Source organism: Budorcas taxicolor, chromosome 7 (genome assembly GCF_023091745.1).
Source record: "Budorcas taxicolor isolate Tak-1 chromosome 7, Takin1.1, whole genome shotgun sequence".
In the NCBI taxonomy this organism is placed as follows: domain Eukaryota; kingdom Metazoa; phylum Chordata; class Mammalia; order Artiodactyla; family Bovidae; genus Budorcas; species Budorcas taxicolor.
This window is the reverse complement of record NC_068916.1, coordinates 46,610,372-46,627,508: the sequence shown is the minus strand read 5'-3', so window position 1 is coordinate 46,627,508 and position 17,137 is coordinate 46,610,372. Positions and strand designations below refer to the sequence as shown.

At 44.9% G+C, this 17,137-nt stretch overlaps 1 non-coding gene across 1 annotated transcript; it reads right to left on the bottom strand.

Annotated features, from left to right (window-relative positions):
• Positions 1-1,884: 1,884 nt before the first annotated feature.
• TRNAA-AGC (transfer RNA alanine (anticodon AGC)) lies at positions 1,885-1,956 on the bottom strand. The gene has a single exon. It is a non-coding gene; the product is annotated as a tRNA-Ala (tRNA).
• Positions 1,957-17,137: the final 15,181 nt, after the last annotated feature.

Genomic DNA, 17,137 nt, shown 5'->3' with positions numbered 1-17,137 from the left:
AATATTGATAATAATGTGTTAAGGTAACATCTCCTAGCTTCCTCCACACCAGGCCATGACAATTTATGCCACCAGAGGGCAGCATAGAGCCAGTGAGCCTCAGCCAAGGTCTCTCCAAGTTTCCTGGGGGCTGTGTGAGACAGTGGGATAGTCCTTACTTACTCTGAGCCAGACCCTGCACTGAGACCCTTGCAGCCTTACCCCATGCAATCCTGGTAACCACCACAGCAGGGGGGAGGGGGAGTCGGTCCTTTAGCTCCACTTTACAGATGAGGAAACTGAGGCTTAGCAAGGTGAATACAGATTGCCCATATTCACAAAGCTAGTAGACAGTACACAGAGAATTTATACCCTTGTGTCGGGAATAGGCTTCTGCCCCAAGAGGACACGGTGTCTTAGAGCTCCTGCCGACCTCAGCCCATGAGACTATACTGTGCCCTCACCCAGGCCTCACCTACTGTTTACTAAGTAGAGATCCATCATCCACTGAACTTGGGCCACGTGGCCAAGCAGCACAGCCCCGCGTGCTTTCAGTGTGTCTCACTTTGTCTTTCAGAAACAGAATACTATAGCCACATGCTCCCCTAGGGCTTCTCCCACTCATCCGATAAAGCAAAGTGAGCCCCACAGCTGTGGAGTCGCTGCTCTGCCCCACCTCTGATAGACATAAATTCAGTCTAAGTAGAAGCAGTCACATTTTTCCCACCACCACCAGGCGGCACAGCGGTAAAGAATCCACCTGCCAATGCAGGAGACACAGGAGACTCCGGTTCCATCCCTGGGTTAGGAATATCCCCTGGAGGAGGAAATGACAATCCACTCCCATATTCTTGCCCGGGAAATTCCATGGACAGAGGGGTCACAAAGAGTCCATGGGGTTGCAAAGAGTCAGACACGACAGAAGACGCATGTACCAAATACGTGGAATAAGCAAAATGACTATGATATCAAATTCAACTCAATGTTTTGGTCAGAAACAAGTTGAAACCATCAAGATGTTGACTTAAAAAATTAATTCAGAGCTGGATTTAAAATAATCAGCCTGTTTCACAACGAAGAGAGATGATATTCTGGGAACAGTAGCAGGATGTCTAATTAGATGCAGATGAGACTCTCGTCTAATATTCAAGGATATTCCCCCAGGACCAAAAGGGAAGGTGAAGCAACAGGCACTTTCTTTCAACCCATTGTGTCTTTGAAAGCAGCCCTCACACAGGAATCATTTCTACATTACAAAGGCTTTTGTCTACTGGCCCAAAAAGACAGATAGGAGTTAAGTATTTGCATTAGTAAAGCCAAAAAGTATTATAAACCAAGAAAATTATGACATAAAGAACATCCCTCAATTCCTTTACAGCTAAGATACCAACCTGGCTGATTCCCATACTCTGCAGGGCAATAGAGTTTAATAAAAATAATAATAAGAGCATGGAAGGGAACCCTCTTCATAATTATACTGGGACGACTGTCCTAGACCTGGATTATCTCAGGAAACCAGGACACAGGGTCATCCTGCCTAAGAGTGTCCAAACCAAGATTTAACCATGCTCAAGACCACTTGCCAATATTTGAGTGCTTTTTCAACAAACTCTATGTTAGTCAGTCCACTCTACAGATGAAGAGTTTCAGGCAAAGAGAAACTGAGTAACTTGGCCAGAGTCACAGAGTGGCCAAGTAGTCTTACGCTCAGTCATGTCCGACTCTTTGTGTTCCCATGGACTGTAGCCCACCAGGTTCCTGTCTGTGGGGACTCTCCAGGCAAGAATACTGGAGTGGGTTGCCATGCCCTCTTCCAGGGGATCTTCCTGACCCAGGGATCAAACCCAGGTCTTCCGCATTGCAAGTGGATTCTTTACCATCTTAGCCACCAGGGAAGCCTGAAGATGGTGGTACCGGAGATTGAACCCAGGGTCTCATGCATGCTAAGCACGTGCTCTACCACTGAGCTATACCCCCAGGTCTAGGCAAGTGGTCTTGAGCACGGTTAAATCTTGGTTTGGACGCTGCTAGGTAGGATGACCCTATGTCCTGGTTTCCTGAGATAATCCAGGTCTAGGACAGTCGTCCCAGCATAATTATGAAGAGGGTTCCCTTCCATGCTCTTAAAAGAGTTCTAGTGTGGTTGATAAATTATATGATCAGCCCACTTTCAGGGCCTAGTGGGAGAGTACATAGGGTGTGGGATTGTGCAATGTCTAAGAAATTATTTCTCTCCTTGGACAACCTGAGCGAGTATGGGCCTTTGGGAAGTAATAGTGACCCTTAAACCCCACACAGCACTTTAGAGAATCTTCCTGGGCCATCTTCTGCTTCCCTGTTCCACCCTGGCCTCCCTCTTTTGCCAGACAAAGATTAGAATGGATGCCCGTAGATTGTTTACTGGGGGAGTCCCATCTGTTGAATAAAGACCCAAATCAAAATCCTTGTCCCCCTCTCTGTGTGTCTGTCCACATGGTATTCCCCAGACAATGAGAGTATCAGATTCTGGTTTCAGGAGAACAAAAGTCAGATAAGCAGCTGTATTTCCCAGAGGACTGAGGAATATCTTTCCCTGACAATTAGGTTGGCATGTCCTGTAAGGGAGGGATTAGCTACTTCAGAGAAGTAGTAACGGGATATGGGCCTTTGACATCTTATTCCCTCAGTGAGCCTGGGGAGGGCTGATGCATATCAGGAAGCTTGGGGAAAACTGTGGAGTCCCAAAGGTGCAACTCCTTTCCCTCAAGGCAGTCCCAAACAACACATGACCCCTTTGAATGTTAGCTGTGGGCAAGTCTGAAGTATTTTCCTACCATAAGGCTTTTGACTCACTCCCTTCCCTGAACCTGGGAGGAGCTGGGGTGGAAGAGAGGACAGAATCCCAAGACACAGGCCATGCAGGAGCCTCAGGCTCACCGAGCCACCTGGAGCCTAGGCAGCTCTGGGGTGGGGGCCAAAGAGGAAGGGTCACCCAGGCACTTCAGATTTACTGACTGTTGTCCTCTCCATGTTCAGTCCTTGGGCTGGCTTCCTGTTCTGAGGTTTCAGGATATGACCTCCTGCCACTCTATCTGAGCTGACTCACCTCAGATGCTAAGAGATTTTCTGTACTTCCCTCCAAATGTACTGAAAGTGTTCCTCATCGGATAGATACACAGAAGACACCCAGGCCCCAGCCCAGTGTCTATCCCCCAAGTCTGCAGAGCTGAGAATGCAGGCTTCTCTCCTGCAACCATGAGCAACCTCTCCTGCAACCATGAGCAAGTTACTTTATTTCTCCCAACCCCTTAATTTCTCCCAGTCTCAACTTTACAGGGTTACTGTGAGCACTGAATGAGATGAATGTCTCAACACAGAAAGTAAGCAGTCGCTACATGGTAGTTATTTATTATTATCATCCTGGCTTTAAAATGTCCAAGGGAAAACTGTAGTTTTCTACCCTATGTGGACCTACCTGGATTAACATCACATCTATTAGACATAACAAGGGCAAACTTGGGGCACATATCTATCCAGGGAACCTGAACATTCTGAGAATTTGATCAAATTTCCATACCTCAGTTTCATCACTTGTAAAATACAAATAATAGCAGTGCTTAATCTCAAAGTTATTTTTAACTAGATGAGATTATTCAAATAGAATATGTAAAATTTCACGTGACACATACCAAGCAAATAAATGATAGCTAATAATAATAAAAATTTCATGTTACAAGAACATATTTAACGGTCCAAAGACTCTTAAATTCCAGAAGGAAAACACCTTAGAATCTAGTCCTACCTGGTATCCAAATTTCTTTGAACTTGTGAATTTTTTAACTGCTTTTGGACATGGGGGCTTCCCTGGTAGTTCAGTGGTAAAGAATCTGCAATGCAGGAGACCCGGGCTCAATCACTGGGTTGGGAAGATCCCCTGGAGAAGGGAATGCCAACTCACTCCAGTATTCTTGCCTGGAGAATTCCATGGACAGAGGAGCCTGCTATAGTCCATGGGTCACAAAGAGTCAGACATGACCAAGCAACTTATCACTTTGGACACTGGGTGCCCTTGAAAAGTTGATGAATACTCTATTTCTTTTTCCCTCAAAGAATTGCACAACCTTGCAAACAACTTCAGAAGATTCTTGTATTCCTCTGAAGTTATCCTTATGGTGTCTTGGACCCTGTATAAATCCTGCCTTAGGTCATCCCAGATAGGGCCTCCAGAGGCTGCTTGAATGTTTTTAGTAACAGGAGCCTCACAACTCATAAAGCAGCTCACATGTTGGAAAAGTCCGAGTCAGCTAAAAAGTTTTAAAGTTCACCCTTAAATCAGAAACCTAAATGAGGCTTCCTAAGGTCCCCCTGTGGAGCAACACCGAGGAAGCACAATACCTTTTCCAGGTGCCAACGCTTGACGTTTGGGGAAGGTGGTGACACATGTGACCCTCTCCAGGCTAACGCTGCCTGTCCACTCAGTCATTCTAGGCGATGGCTTCTGGGCCCTTAGCCATCCAGGACACCCCCACTCCCCAAACCACCTCCTACACAGAGGTGGCTCATTTCCTTTGTCAGGACATCAGATTTCTATTAAGCCCTGTTAACTGTGCTAGTGACCCCATCACATCCATTAAACAGGCATTTAAATGGTCCCCAAGGCCTCTTCATACAAGAGCAGAGTGTCAGGCCACACAGGCCCGCATTCCATGCTTGGGTTTGGGCAACTGATCTTTTGAACCCAAGCCCACCACTCTACATCTGTCCCAATTAATTATTAAGTCTTACCAATTTCTTCCCTAGCACTCCAAACCTTCAAGCAGAGTCTGGCTCACATTCTATCACCCAGTATGTTCATTCTGCCTCTTGGCTTTGACATATACAAGATAAGAAAATCAATGAGACCTGCATATCTTTCTGTCTGAAGCTCGGGATTAGGTGCCTTACACACGTTCTCACTCACTCTTCACACCAACTCTATGAAATAGGCATCAACGTCTATAGTATCATCCCTACTTTACAAACAAGAAAAGTCTGATAGAGACTCCATCACCTGCCTAACGTCATCCACTTACCAACTAGCCAACCCAGGCCTGTCTGGCCACTCTATTGCGCTACACCCTCAGCATGTCCACACTGAATGGTGTTTTTCTACATATGTCCATCTACCCAACTGGGCTGTGGGATCTCTGACAATAGTGAATAGGTTTTGTCTCTGAATTCCCAGCCCCCAGCAAGTGCCTGGCACAGAGCAGGTATTTTATGACTAGTGGGGGAAGGAAAACAAGGGAAGGGGTCACTGTGGTCACTGGGGGCTAGTGTGTGAGAAAACGCCTCTTAGAGTGGAGCCCTGCAGTTCAGGTCCTTCTTTTAGAGCCTCTATTCTACCCTGCGGGCCACCAGGTTATAAGGTCTGTCCATACAACCAGAAAGTTCTGGGTCCCTAGCCCACAGGACCATGCTGGCCCTAAGACTGTAACATTCACTCACCCAAGTTATGGGGAAGCAGATGGGAAGCAGCAGCCCTGTGTCCTCCCACACCCTTGTCCACCCCTGTGCCCGGCAGTGGGCACCTCCAGCATGCCCCCCATTCTCTATCACACAGCTGGCCTCTTCAAGGCAGCAGGCTGCGCACTGGGAGGGAGAAGGTTCAGGAAGCCTCTGGTTTGAGGATCTCTCACTACTCTTGAGAGGATAGCCAAATTCCTGACCGACTCAGACATTTTCATAAAACATTCTTAAGCGAACTCAGAATTTTGTACTGAGGAGTCTGGCTAGAGAGGAGAAGCTTAACAGAAAATAGCCAACCACCACCACCGGAGCCAAGCTGCCATCTAGGTTTTGAGCCCATTCCATCCACAGGTCCGTCCGCACTGTACCACTTTCCCCACTCCCTCAGGGTTTATAGCCCCCACTAGGCTTGTTGCTTTTCTTACCAACTGCAAGGCCTCAGTTTTTCTGAAACCCATCAAGCAGGAGTTCCACTGAACATATCTCTGCAGGTTCAATTCAGTCCTTCAGCCATGTCCGACTCTTTGTGACCCCATGGACTGCAGCACAGTCAGGCTTCCCTGTCCATCACCAGCTCCCAGAGCTTGCACCAACTCTCTGCGGGTTAAGAGATCTAAAGACCCAGGGAAGGAGAAAGATCGAAAGTGCCATCTGGTGGTTACTTCACAACTTGCATGCTGTTTACCTGAGCACTTCCTCAGTAACAGTATCTCACTCTTGAAGCCCCTTCCCTAACCTGTAAAGCCTGAGGGGTTGCATATTATGATACCCACCCTCACCTAAACGGGTAAAATGATGAGAAGTCAATGAAGAAATATTTACTTTTAAAAGTGCATCCACTTTGGACTTCCCAGATGACTCAGAGGTAAAGAATCCGCCTGCTAATGCAGGAGACTCAGGTTTGATCTCTGGCTCAGGAAGATTCCCTGGAGGAGGGAACAGCAACCCACTTCAGTATGCTTTCTGGGATAACCGCATAGACAGAGGAGCCTGGCGAGCTACAGTCCATGGGATCTCAGAGAGTCTACGGGACTGAGCACTAATGCACAGGCATACCCTCACCTTACCCCAGGAGTCCACGAGCACATTGATTGGCTGAGACATAAACACATGACCTAGGAAAGCCAATCAGGGACTTCACAAGATTTGCTGGGTGGAAAATGGAGAAAGGCTTCTCTTCTCTTTGATCACAAGTCGAAAGGGTGTGATTTCTCAGGACTAGAGTTCATCCCTGGGATCCTCTGAAGAAAATCTGTCCAGAAGCACAGCCAACACACAGAAGGATTTAAAGCAGAGAAATGGAAGGACAAAACTATGGCCACATGAGTTAGTCCCTGGATCCAACTTTGCCCAAAGTACCAGCCCTTCTTTCCTAATTACAAGAGCCAGCTTATTCTGGTTTTGCTTAATCTAGAGTCAAATCTCTGTCACGTTTATAAAGGGACATAACACACTAATAAAGGCAGAAAGGGGGAAAAAAAACCCAAGGTCTATTTGCATAAAATAGATAATGGCTACATTAATTTTTATAAGCAGTAAGTCTTTTAAAAACAAATAACTATGCATAATAGCTCTACTGAATAAAAAACTGAAATAATTACATATAATAAAAATTTTAAAGCCATGGATTTTCAACCTAGCTAAAATGAGAAGTTAAATGGAAGCAAGACATCCATCAAAAAGATCAAAAAGAATTGCTTAAGATAATATACATTTTCTGAGTATTTTGTATTGTTAAATTTCTCTTTGTAGCCTATGTGGCCAAATGGAAACATCCTCTGGAAATGCTGAATAAGCCCTGTAAACCAATAATCTCATTCCTAGGATTCTGTCTTAAGAGAAGAATTCCATTCAAGGAAATCAATACTTGCATGGAGATGTTCACTGCAACTTTATTTACTATAGGTGAAAATATAGAACTAAAAATGAAAGCAAACTCAAAAGGTTAGGATACAATTGAGAATGCTATGGTACATTGATTTTACTAAATACGTGTAGTTAGGCAAGCTATTCATATGCTGACTACAGAAACATTTACTCAAACATTCGCTGAAGACCAACAATAATTTATTCAATTCTTATTATGGCCTATGCATTAGACATGTTTGTTTGTCACTGTTGTTTAGCTGTTAAGTCATGTCTGACTCTTTGCAAACCCATGGACTGTAATCTGCAGGGCTCCTCTGTCCATGGGATTCCCCAGGCAAGAATACTGGAGTGGGTTGCCAGTACTCTCTGGGGGATCTTCCCCATCCAGGGATCAAACTCAAGTCTTCTGCTTGGCAGGCAGATTCTTTACCACTGCACCACCTGGGAAATCCTATACATTCTTCATATAATTTAATCCTAAAACAATTTAAACTGTTAGGAACTGTTTTGCAAACTCTTTTAAAGGTGAGCAATCTAAGACGTGGCTTCCCCTGAGACGCTGTGGTAAAGAATCTCCCTGCCAACGCAGGAGACTTGAGTTCAGTCCCTGGGTCAGAAGATCCTCTGGAGAAGGAAATGGCAAACCCACTCCAGTATTCTTGCCTGGAAATCCCATGGACAGAGGAACCTGACGGGCTACAAACCGGGGGGTTGCAAAGAGTCAGATGTGACCAAACGTACACACATTCCAGTCAGGGACATGGGCCCTTATCCCTGTGGGTACCAGGAAGATAAACAGGAGACATCATGGACACCTATTCAGTCAGGGTACCAGGAAGATAAACAGGAGACATCATGGACACCTATTCAGTCAGGGTACCAGGAAGATAAACAGGAGACATCATGGACACCTATTCAGTCAGGGTACCAGGAAGATAAACAGGAGACATCATGGACACCTATTCAGTCAAAGCAGAAGATATAGAGCTGGGAATGGTCTGGGGGACTTTGAAAGTCAGACAGAGAGTACCTGTGCCATAAAACACAGAATGGGGAGAATAACAGTACTCTATAAATGGCTACCATTATTACATCCTTCAGTTCAATTCAGCTCAGTCGCTCAGTTGTGTCCAGCTCTTTGCGATCACATGGACTGCAGCACACCAGGCCTCCCTGTCCATCACCAACTCCCTGAGTTTACTAAAACTCATGTCCATTGAGTCGCTGATGCCATCCAACCATCTCATCCTCTATCCTCCCTTTCTCCTCCTGCCTTCAATCTTTCCCAGCATCAAGGTCTTTTCAAATGAGTCAGTTCTTCACATCAGGTGGCCAAAGTATTGGAGTTTCAGCTTCAGCAGCAGTTCTTCCAGTGAATATTCAGGACTGATTTCCTTTAGGATGGACTGGTTGGATCTCCTTGCAGTCCAAGGGACTCTCAAGAGTCTTCTCCAACACCACAGTTCAAAAGCATCAATTCTTCAGTGCTCAGCTTTCTTTATAGTCCAGTTCTTACATCCATACATGACTACTGGAAAAACCATAGTTTTGACTAGACCAAACCTTTGTTGGCAAAGTAATGTCTCTGCTTTTTAATATGCTGTCTAGGTTAGTCATAACTTTTCTTCCAAGGTGGAAGCGTCTTTTAATTTCATGGCTGCAGTCACCATCTACAATGATTTTGGAGTCAAAGAAAATAAAGTCTCTCACTGTTTCCACTGTTTCCCCATCTATTTGCCATGAAGTGATGGGACCAGATGCTATGATCTTAGTTTTCTGAATGTTGAGTTTTAAGCCAACTTTTTCACTCTCCTCTTTCACTTTCTTTTTTTTTAATTTAAATTTATTTAATTGGAGGCTAATAACTTTACAATATTGTATTGGTTTTGCCCCATCCTGAACCCACCTCTCACCTCCCTCCCCGTACCATCCCTCTGGGTCATCCCAGTGCACCAGGCTCAAGCATCCTGTATCGAACCTGGACTGGTGATAAGTTTCTTATATGATATTATACATGTTTCAATGCCTTTCTCCCAAATCATCCCACCCTCTCCCTCTCCCACAGAGTCCAAAAGACTGTTCTATACATCTCTGTCTCTTTTGCTGTCTCGCATACAGGGTTATCATTACCATCTTTTTAAATTCCATATATATGTGTTAGTATACTGTATTGGTGTTTTTCTTTCTGTCTTACTTCACTCTATATAATAGGCTCCAGTTTCATCCACCTCATTAGAACTGATTCAAATGTATTCTTTTTAATGGCTGAGTAATCCTCCATTGTATATATGTACCACAGCTTTCTTATCCATTCGTCTGCTGATAGGCATCTAGGTTGCTTCCATGTCCTGGCTACTATAAACAGTGCTGCGATGAACACTGGGGTACACTTTCTGCCATAAGGGTGGTGTCATCTGCATATCTGAGGTTTTTTATATTTCTCCCGGCAATCTTGATTCCAGCTGTGCTTCATCCAGCCCAGTGTTTCTCATGATGTACTCTGCATATAAATTAAACAAGCAGGGTGACAATATACAGCCTTGACGTACTCCTTCCCAATTTGGAACCAGTCCATCGTTCCATGTCCAGTTCTAACTATTGCTTCCTGACCTGCATACAGGTTTCTCAAGAGGCAGGTCAGGTGGTCTGGTAGTCCCATCTCTTTAACAATTTTCCACAGTTTGTTGTGGTCCACACAATCAAAGACTTTGGCATAGTCAATAAAACAAAAGTAGATATTTTTCTGGAACTCTGTTGGTTTTTCAGTGATCCAATGGATGTTGACTCTGCCTTTTCTAAATCTAGCTTGAACATCTGGAAGTTCACAGTTCACATACTGTTGCAGTCTGGCTTGGAGAATTTTGAGCATTACTTTACTAGTGTGTGAGATGAGTGCAATTGTGTGGTAGTTTGAACATTCTTTGGCATTGCCTTTCTTTGGGATTGGAATGAAAACTGACCTTTTCCAGTCCTGTGGCCACTACTGAGTTTTCCAAATTTGCTGGCATATTGAGTGCAGCACTTTCATAGCATCATCTTTTAGGATTTGAAATAACTCAGCTTGAATTCCATCACCTCCACTAGCTTTGTTCGTAGTGACGCTTCCCAAGGCCCACTTGACTTCACATTCCAGTTGTCTGGCTCTAGGTTGGTGATCACACCATCATAATTATCTGGGTCATGAAGATCTTTTTGTATAGTTCTTCTGTGTATTCTTGCCACCTCTTCTTAATATCTTCTGCTTCTGTTAGGTCCATACCATTTCTGTCCTTTATTGTGCCCATCTTTGCATGAACTGTCCCTTGGTATCTCTAATTTTCTTGAAGAGATCTCTAGTCTTTCCCATTCTATTGTTTTCCTCTCTTTCTTTGCACTGATCACTGAGGAAGGCTTTCTTATCTCTCCTTGCTATTCTTTGGAACTCTGCATTAAAATGAGTATATCTTTCCTTTTCTCCTTTGCCTTTCACTTCTCTTCTATTCACAGCTATTTGTAAGGCCTCCTCAGACAGCCATTTTGCCTTTTTTCATTTCTTTTTCTTGGGGATGGTCTTTATCCCTGCCTCCTGTACAATGTTATGAACCTCTGTCCATAGTTCCTCAGGCAGTCTATCTATCAGATCTAATCCCTTAAATCTATTTCTCACTTCCACTGTATAATCGTAAGGGATTTGATTTAGGTCATACCTGAATGGTCGAGTGGTTTTCCCTACTTTCTTCAATTTAAGTCTGAATTTGGCAATAAGGAGCTCATGATCTGAGCCACAGTCAGCTCCCAGTCTTGTTTTTGCTGACTGTACAGAGAGCTTCTCCATCTTTGGCTGCAAAGAATATAATCAATCTGATTTCATGACTCCCATGAACTATACAGTCCATGGAATTCTCCAGGCCAGAATACTGGAGAGGGTAGCCTTCCCCTTCTCCAGAGTATCTTCCCAACCCAGGGATCAAACCCAGATCTCCCACATTGCAGGTGGATTCTTTACCACCTGAGCCACAAGGGAAGCCCATTACCTCCTTACCCTGAGCCAACACTATCTACAGTTATCTCAGTTTACCGTAACAGCAGGCCTTCAATCCAGGAATTTTCATCCCATTTTACAGATTAGGACTTCCAGCAAGTAAAGGTGACACAACCACTTTTTTTTTGTAAGTGATTACAAAACTAAATAACAACCCACTCTCTCTAATCCACAATTCATTGCCTCTCTGGAGCCCACCACACTCCACACCCACCACACTCCACAGCTAAGTCTGTGGCACATTTCCAAACCCTGGAGATGGAGAAAGCCTGGGGTGGTGTACCCCACATGGCTGTGGAGTGTGGGGTCCAAGATTCTGAATGGCAGCAGCATAGCTGGTGGGAGACAGCAGCCCAGCTCCCCGCTAATTGTCCCCCTTTGTGGTGTTCAGTTAAGGACTCAGAAGAAACCAATCTTTGTGTCTTTTCATGGTTAAAATTCTACATGGAACAGAAACCTCAAAGCAGCCACCAAGCCAGTCTTTGTTGGGTTTCTAGGCAGTAAGGATACTGCCTCTCAACACTTAGTGCTCAGAGAGAAAGCGCCTCGGTTATTCAAAGGCAAACTCAACAAGAGCCTTTTTCTCCAAGTTCTTGCAATTTTGGACTCACTTTTAATCCCCGGAAGAAACATTGGATCCCTTTTCTCCTCCACATCACTACATTATTCCTGCGAGTTCAGAAATGGTCAGTGGAAGATTTTCATGAGTTGGGCGGTCCCCATTTTCTACCCCATTCTGGTAGAATCGGCATGGTTTTCAGAATCTTGAAACCATTTTTGAAAAAGCTCAATATAGTCAAGAAAAAAATAGAGATAGATATAGATTGTTAAATACAGGTTTCTAAATACAAAGAAATACATGCATTGTATCAGATTGGCCAAAAATTTCATTCAAGTATTTCTCCACAACATCTTAACGGAAAAACCCAAATGAACTTTTTAGCCAATCCAATAGTTTCACAAACAAGCCTTAACTGCATTCCTCCAAAATAAGGTGCCAGGCAGGTTTCTGAAGAAGACACTCAATGGAAGCTTTGATTTAATTTACTTGTCCTAAAATAGCATATCTATCCTGAAAGAAAAGCCAAAGCAGTTTTAGGCTCCTGGGTTCTCTAAATACCCTCTCCCAGGTAGGAAAGTGGCTGTTTCCAGCTCCACAAAGACTAAACAGCTTCTAAGGGCAAAGACTTCATGCATTTTCTGGGTTCCCAATTCCTCTCTGGGCCAGTCATCATCATCAAAACCATCCCTTCCACAGCAGCTAAAATGTGAGGGTTTCCACCTGAGGATTCCAGCAAATCTTCATGCTTCCTGGAGAAGAGGAGAGCTTATCCCCACCCTGCAGATGTGAACCTGGGGCTTGGAGACTGTAAACAACTGTGCGATCTGCAAGTGACAAAACTGGTGCTGAGCCCACACTGTCAGACTCCAGCCCGAGTTCTTTCTGCCTCAGTCTCCTACCACCCTGCCCTCTCCAAACCCTGTGCTCAGCAGAGAAGATCTACAGACCCACAGGATAGACTGTGGTGCTGACATGGGAGATTTTGCTCCTTCTCTTCAAGAGGCTTTTTTCTCACTGAACCATCCAAACAGGCTATTCCCAAACAAATGTCCTCTGAACTCTCTCCCCAAAGTAGTGCTCCAACTCTCTCTCCTTTATCACTTCCACCAGCCAACCAATTGCACACAAAAGCCCTGCTCAGGATCCTGGGATCCTTGCAGTGGTTTAGCCATTTGAGAGAAGAGTTCACATAACAGTATCATCAAAAACGCCCATTCTTGTTTGAGAAAGAATAGATATGTGTGTGTGTATAACTGAATCACTTTGCTCTACACCTAAAACTAACATAACATTGTAAATCAGCTATACCTCAATATGAACTAAAAAGGGTTTTTTAAGCCCACTTATAGTATCCTACAAAATATCTGATCAGTTCTCCTTAAGTGGATGATACACTGAAATGGGGCAATTAAAAATGTAATTGACCAGGACCCTATGGGCCTTGGGCTTCCAAGGTGGCTCAACAGTAAACAATTCATCTGCCAGTGCAGGAGATGTGGGTTTGATCCCTGGGCTGGAAAGATCCCCTGGAGTAGGAAATGGCAACCCACTCCAGGATTCTTACCCGGGAAATCCCATGGACAGAGGAGCCTGGTGGGCTACAGTCCATAGGGTCACAAAGAGTAGGATACAACAGAGCAATTGAGCATGCAGGAAGCTATGGGGCTTCCTTGGGACAGATCCTTCCCCCATATCCTCTGTTTTAGTTTTTCTCTGAAGTACTAGGTAGTCGTATCTGATGCCCATCTCCAGAGACGTATTACAGATGCTAAAACTCCCACCAAATGGATGAAATTAACTATTTGATGACCATGAGTACATAGCCCCAAGACCTGAGTGCATGAGTTAATCACATACCCTGGACTCCTCTCCCTCACATTGCCTTTAAAAATGCTTCCCAGACTTCCCTCAAGCTCCAGTGGTTAAGAATCCACCTGCCAATGCAGGAGACATGGGTTCTATCTCTTCTCCAGGAAGATTCCACATGCTATGGGGCACCTAAGCCCAAGCTCCGCAACTACTGAGCCCATGCTCTAGAGCCCACAGTTCAGTTCAGTTCATTCAGTCATGTCTGACTCTTTTTGACCCCATGGACTGCAGCACACCAGGCTTCCCTGTCCATCACCAACTCCCAGAGTTTGCTCAAACTCATGTTCATCCAGTCGGTGATGCCATTCAACCATCTCGTCCTCTGTTGTCCCCTTCTCCTCCTGCCTTCAATCTTTCCCAGCATCACGGTATTTTCTAATGAGTCAGTTTCTTCGCATCAGGTGGCCAAAGTATTGGAGTCTCAGCTTCAGCATCAGTCCTTCCAATGAATATTCAGGACTGATTTCCTTAAGGATGGACTGGTTGGATCTCTTTGCAGTCCAAGGGACTCTCAAGAGTCTTCTCCAACACCACAGTTCAAAAGCATCAATTCTTCGGTGCTCAGCTTTGTTTATGGTCCAACTCTCACATCCATACATGACTACTGGAAAAACCATAGCTTAGATGGACTTTTGTCAGCAAAGTAATGTCTCTGCTTTTTAGTATACTGTTTAGGTTGGTCATAGCTTTTCTTCCAAGAAGCAAGTGTCTTTTAATTTCATGGCTGCACTCACCATCTGCAGTGATTTTGGAGCCCAAGAAAATAAAGTCTGTTCCATGCAAAAGTACATGTGTATATTTCCAGAAGAGCCCCCAAGGAACTGGTAATAATGGCTACCTCCAGAGAAGGATGTTGGACACACTTGGGGCCAACAGACAGAGACTTTCTTTCCATTAGAAAACTTTTTCATTAGAAAACTTCATTAGAGACTTTCTTTCCCTTTCATATCGTTTGACTTTAACTCCTCTGCATATATATTTTTTAAAAGGAGCGAGTTTTTTAAAACAATAATGCTTTATATATTTGGTGTTCTAGAACTCTCTATTTGGGGGACAGTAAATGGCTGCCATAGTCCATGGTTTCAGGGAGCACCAACTGCTAAGGAGAGATGCCTCCTGGAATAATGCAATGGAGCAACCTACTGGGGACAATACTAAAGTCCCCCTGATACAGGATAGGATGTACATCAGGGAAAGACGTGGACTTGGAGTTGGGCTCTGCCCCAGGCTGGCTCTGGGAACCTGAAACCTCTCTGAGCGTCACAGCCCTGGACTGTGATGGGATAAAAACACCACTAACTTATTAGAGCCGAAAGCGGCTTGTCTGGGTGCCAAGAAGTGAATTTCCTTCAAGGCAGAGACACTGGAATCCCTTTGAAGGAACTGTGGAGCTGCCCTCTGGGCGCTTTTCCTTGCAAGTCCTTTGCACCCACCTCCACACTTTCCAGTCTGGAAAAGCCTTCCAAGAGGGAGCAGATGCCTTCCGGAGGCGGACAAAGAGCTCCACCTTGTGGTTGCTCAGACAACTCCCTGGAGTTGGCAAAGGATTTCTAAGTGATCCCAAGGCTGGCAAACGCTCCACAGACTTCACTCACAAATTCACCTAGCACTTTTCGCACCTTCACCTCCTCCTTCCTCACTCCTTTTCATCACTATTCCTACAGAAGAAGAGTCATCCTGCAAAAATTAGGCCAGGTCCCACCCAGGACCTCGCTGCTATTATTGTGTCCGACTCTGTGACCCCACAGACTGCAGTACTCCAAGCTTCCCTGTCTTTCACTATCTCCTGGAGTTTGCTCAAATTCATGTCCACTGAATCGGTGATCCTATCTAACCACCTCATCCTCTGCAGCCCTCTTCTTTTGGCTTCAATCTTTCCCACCATCAGGGTCTTTTCCAATGAATTGGCTCTTCCCATCAGACGGCCAAAATATTGGAGCTTCAGCTTCAGCATCAGTCCTTCCAAAGAATATTCAGGGTTGATTTCCTTTAGGACTGACTGGTTTAACCCAGGATCACGGTTGCACATCAACTCCTAAAAGCTCCTCTACTATTCAGGAAGGAGCTTCTTGGAGGCCCTCAGAGAAGGCCACATCCACCCACTGAGGCCCTCAACAAGGCAAAATACCAAACAGAATGCTATAGCATCTCTGTTCTACATTTAATAAATGAATGTTCTGAACCTCTGCCACAATACTTAATGAAGCTCTTCCACAGGACAATTTTGGGCATACTTTTAAAAACATTAATTTATACTAAAATATGCTGTGATCTAGAAACAAAGATAAATTCAAAGTTGTGTGCTACCTGTCTTCTCTTCAGCCAGTTGTTTGTAATTACAAATGATCTTGGGTAGCCTCTGCAGGGCTTCAGGTCCCCACCAGAGACTGAGGTCCAGTCATGGTGGTGAGAGCACCGAATCCTAGCCACTAGACCAGTGATCAGCGACAAGGGCCTGGTCCTTTGGCTTTGCCAAAAAGAATTCCCACAAAGATGGAAAGCAGTGAAGCAAGTAAAGTACTTATTAGGAGGAAAAGAGAACACAGTACGTGTGGATAGAAACAAGAGTGGACTCTAAGAAAGAGTCATTCCCTTGTGGTAGTTTAAATCACCTATTTGGGGCATTTCCTCCAGGTTTCCTTTGTCCAATCATTTTGATTTGGCTGGTTCTGATCTGGCGTTTGGCATATCTCAGGATCCTCCCATGTGTGAACACACATCTCTCAGCCAAGATGGATTCCAGTGAAGAGACCTATGGGTAGCTTAGCATCACTCCCCTTCTGACCTCCAAGGAGATTTCTAGTCAGGAAGGTCTCCTTGACTTGGAGAATGAGAAATATGTTGTCTCTTATCTCTTTTCTGGGATGGGCCCAGCCTCCTCTCTCAATTGTCCTGCTATTGATATTTTGTAATTTTTGTCCACAAGGAACAAACCCGTTGCTCACCCTGGAGGGTCCCATCTACCTCCTGTCTCATAAACTCATTGGGGACAACATTCACATTTAAATGGCAGCCCATCTCTAATGGGAGGCTGGGCCAAATGACTCCTCTGTGCACTGGCCCCAAGGTCCTCTCTGTGGAGCACTGCCTGAGTAACAGGCTCTCATGCACCACTGGTACACACAGCTCCAATTCACTCCCATAACATGTTTGAGAAAGCACATGTGGGAGGCAGAAGGGAGAGGCTGGCCTAGAGGGCCCAGATTCCATGTCTGCCACTGAGGGACAAGGGATCGTCCTGGCAAAGTTGGAGCTGGGACAGGCCTGATCCAATGGCCTGTCACTAGACAGGAAGAGACGCCCAGAAAGGGGAAAGGTCTCAGCCTAAACCCAGATCTGTCCTCAGTTCT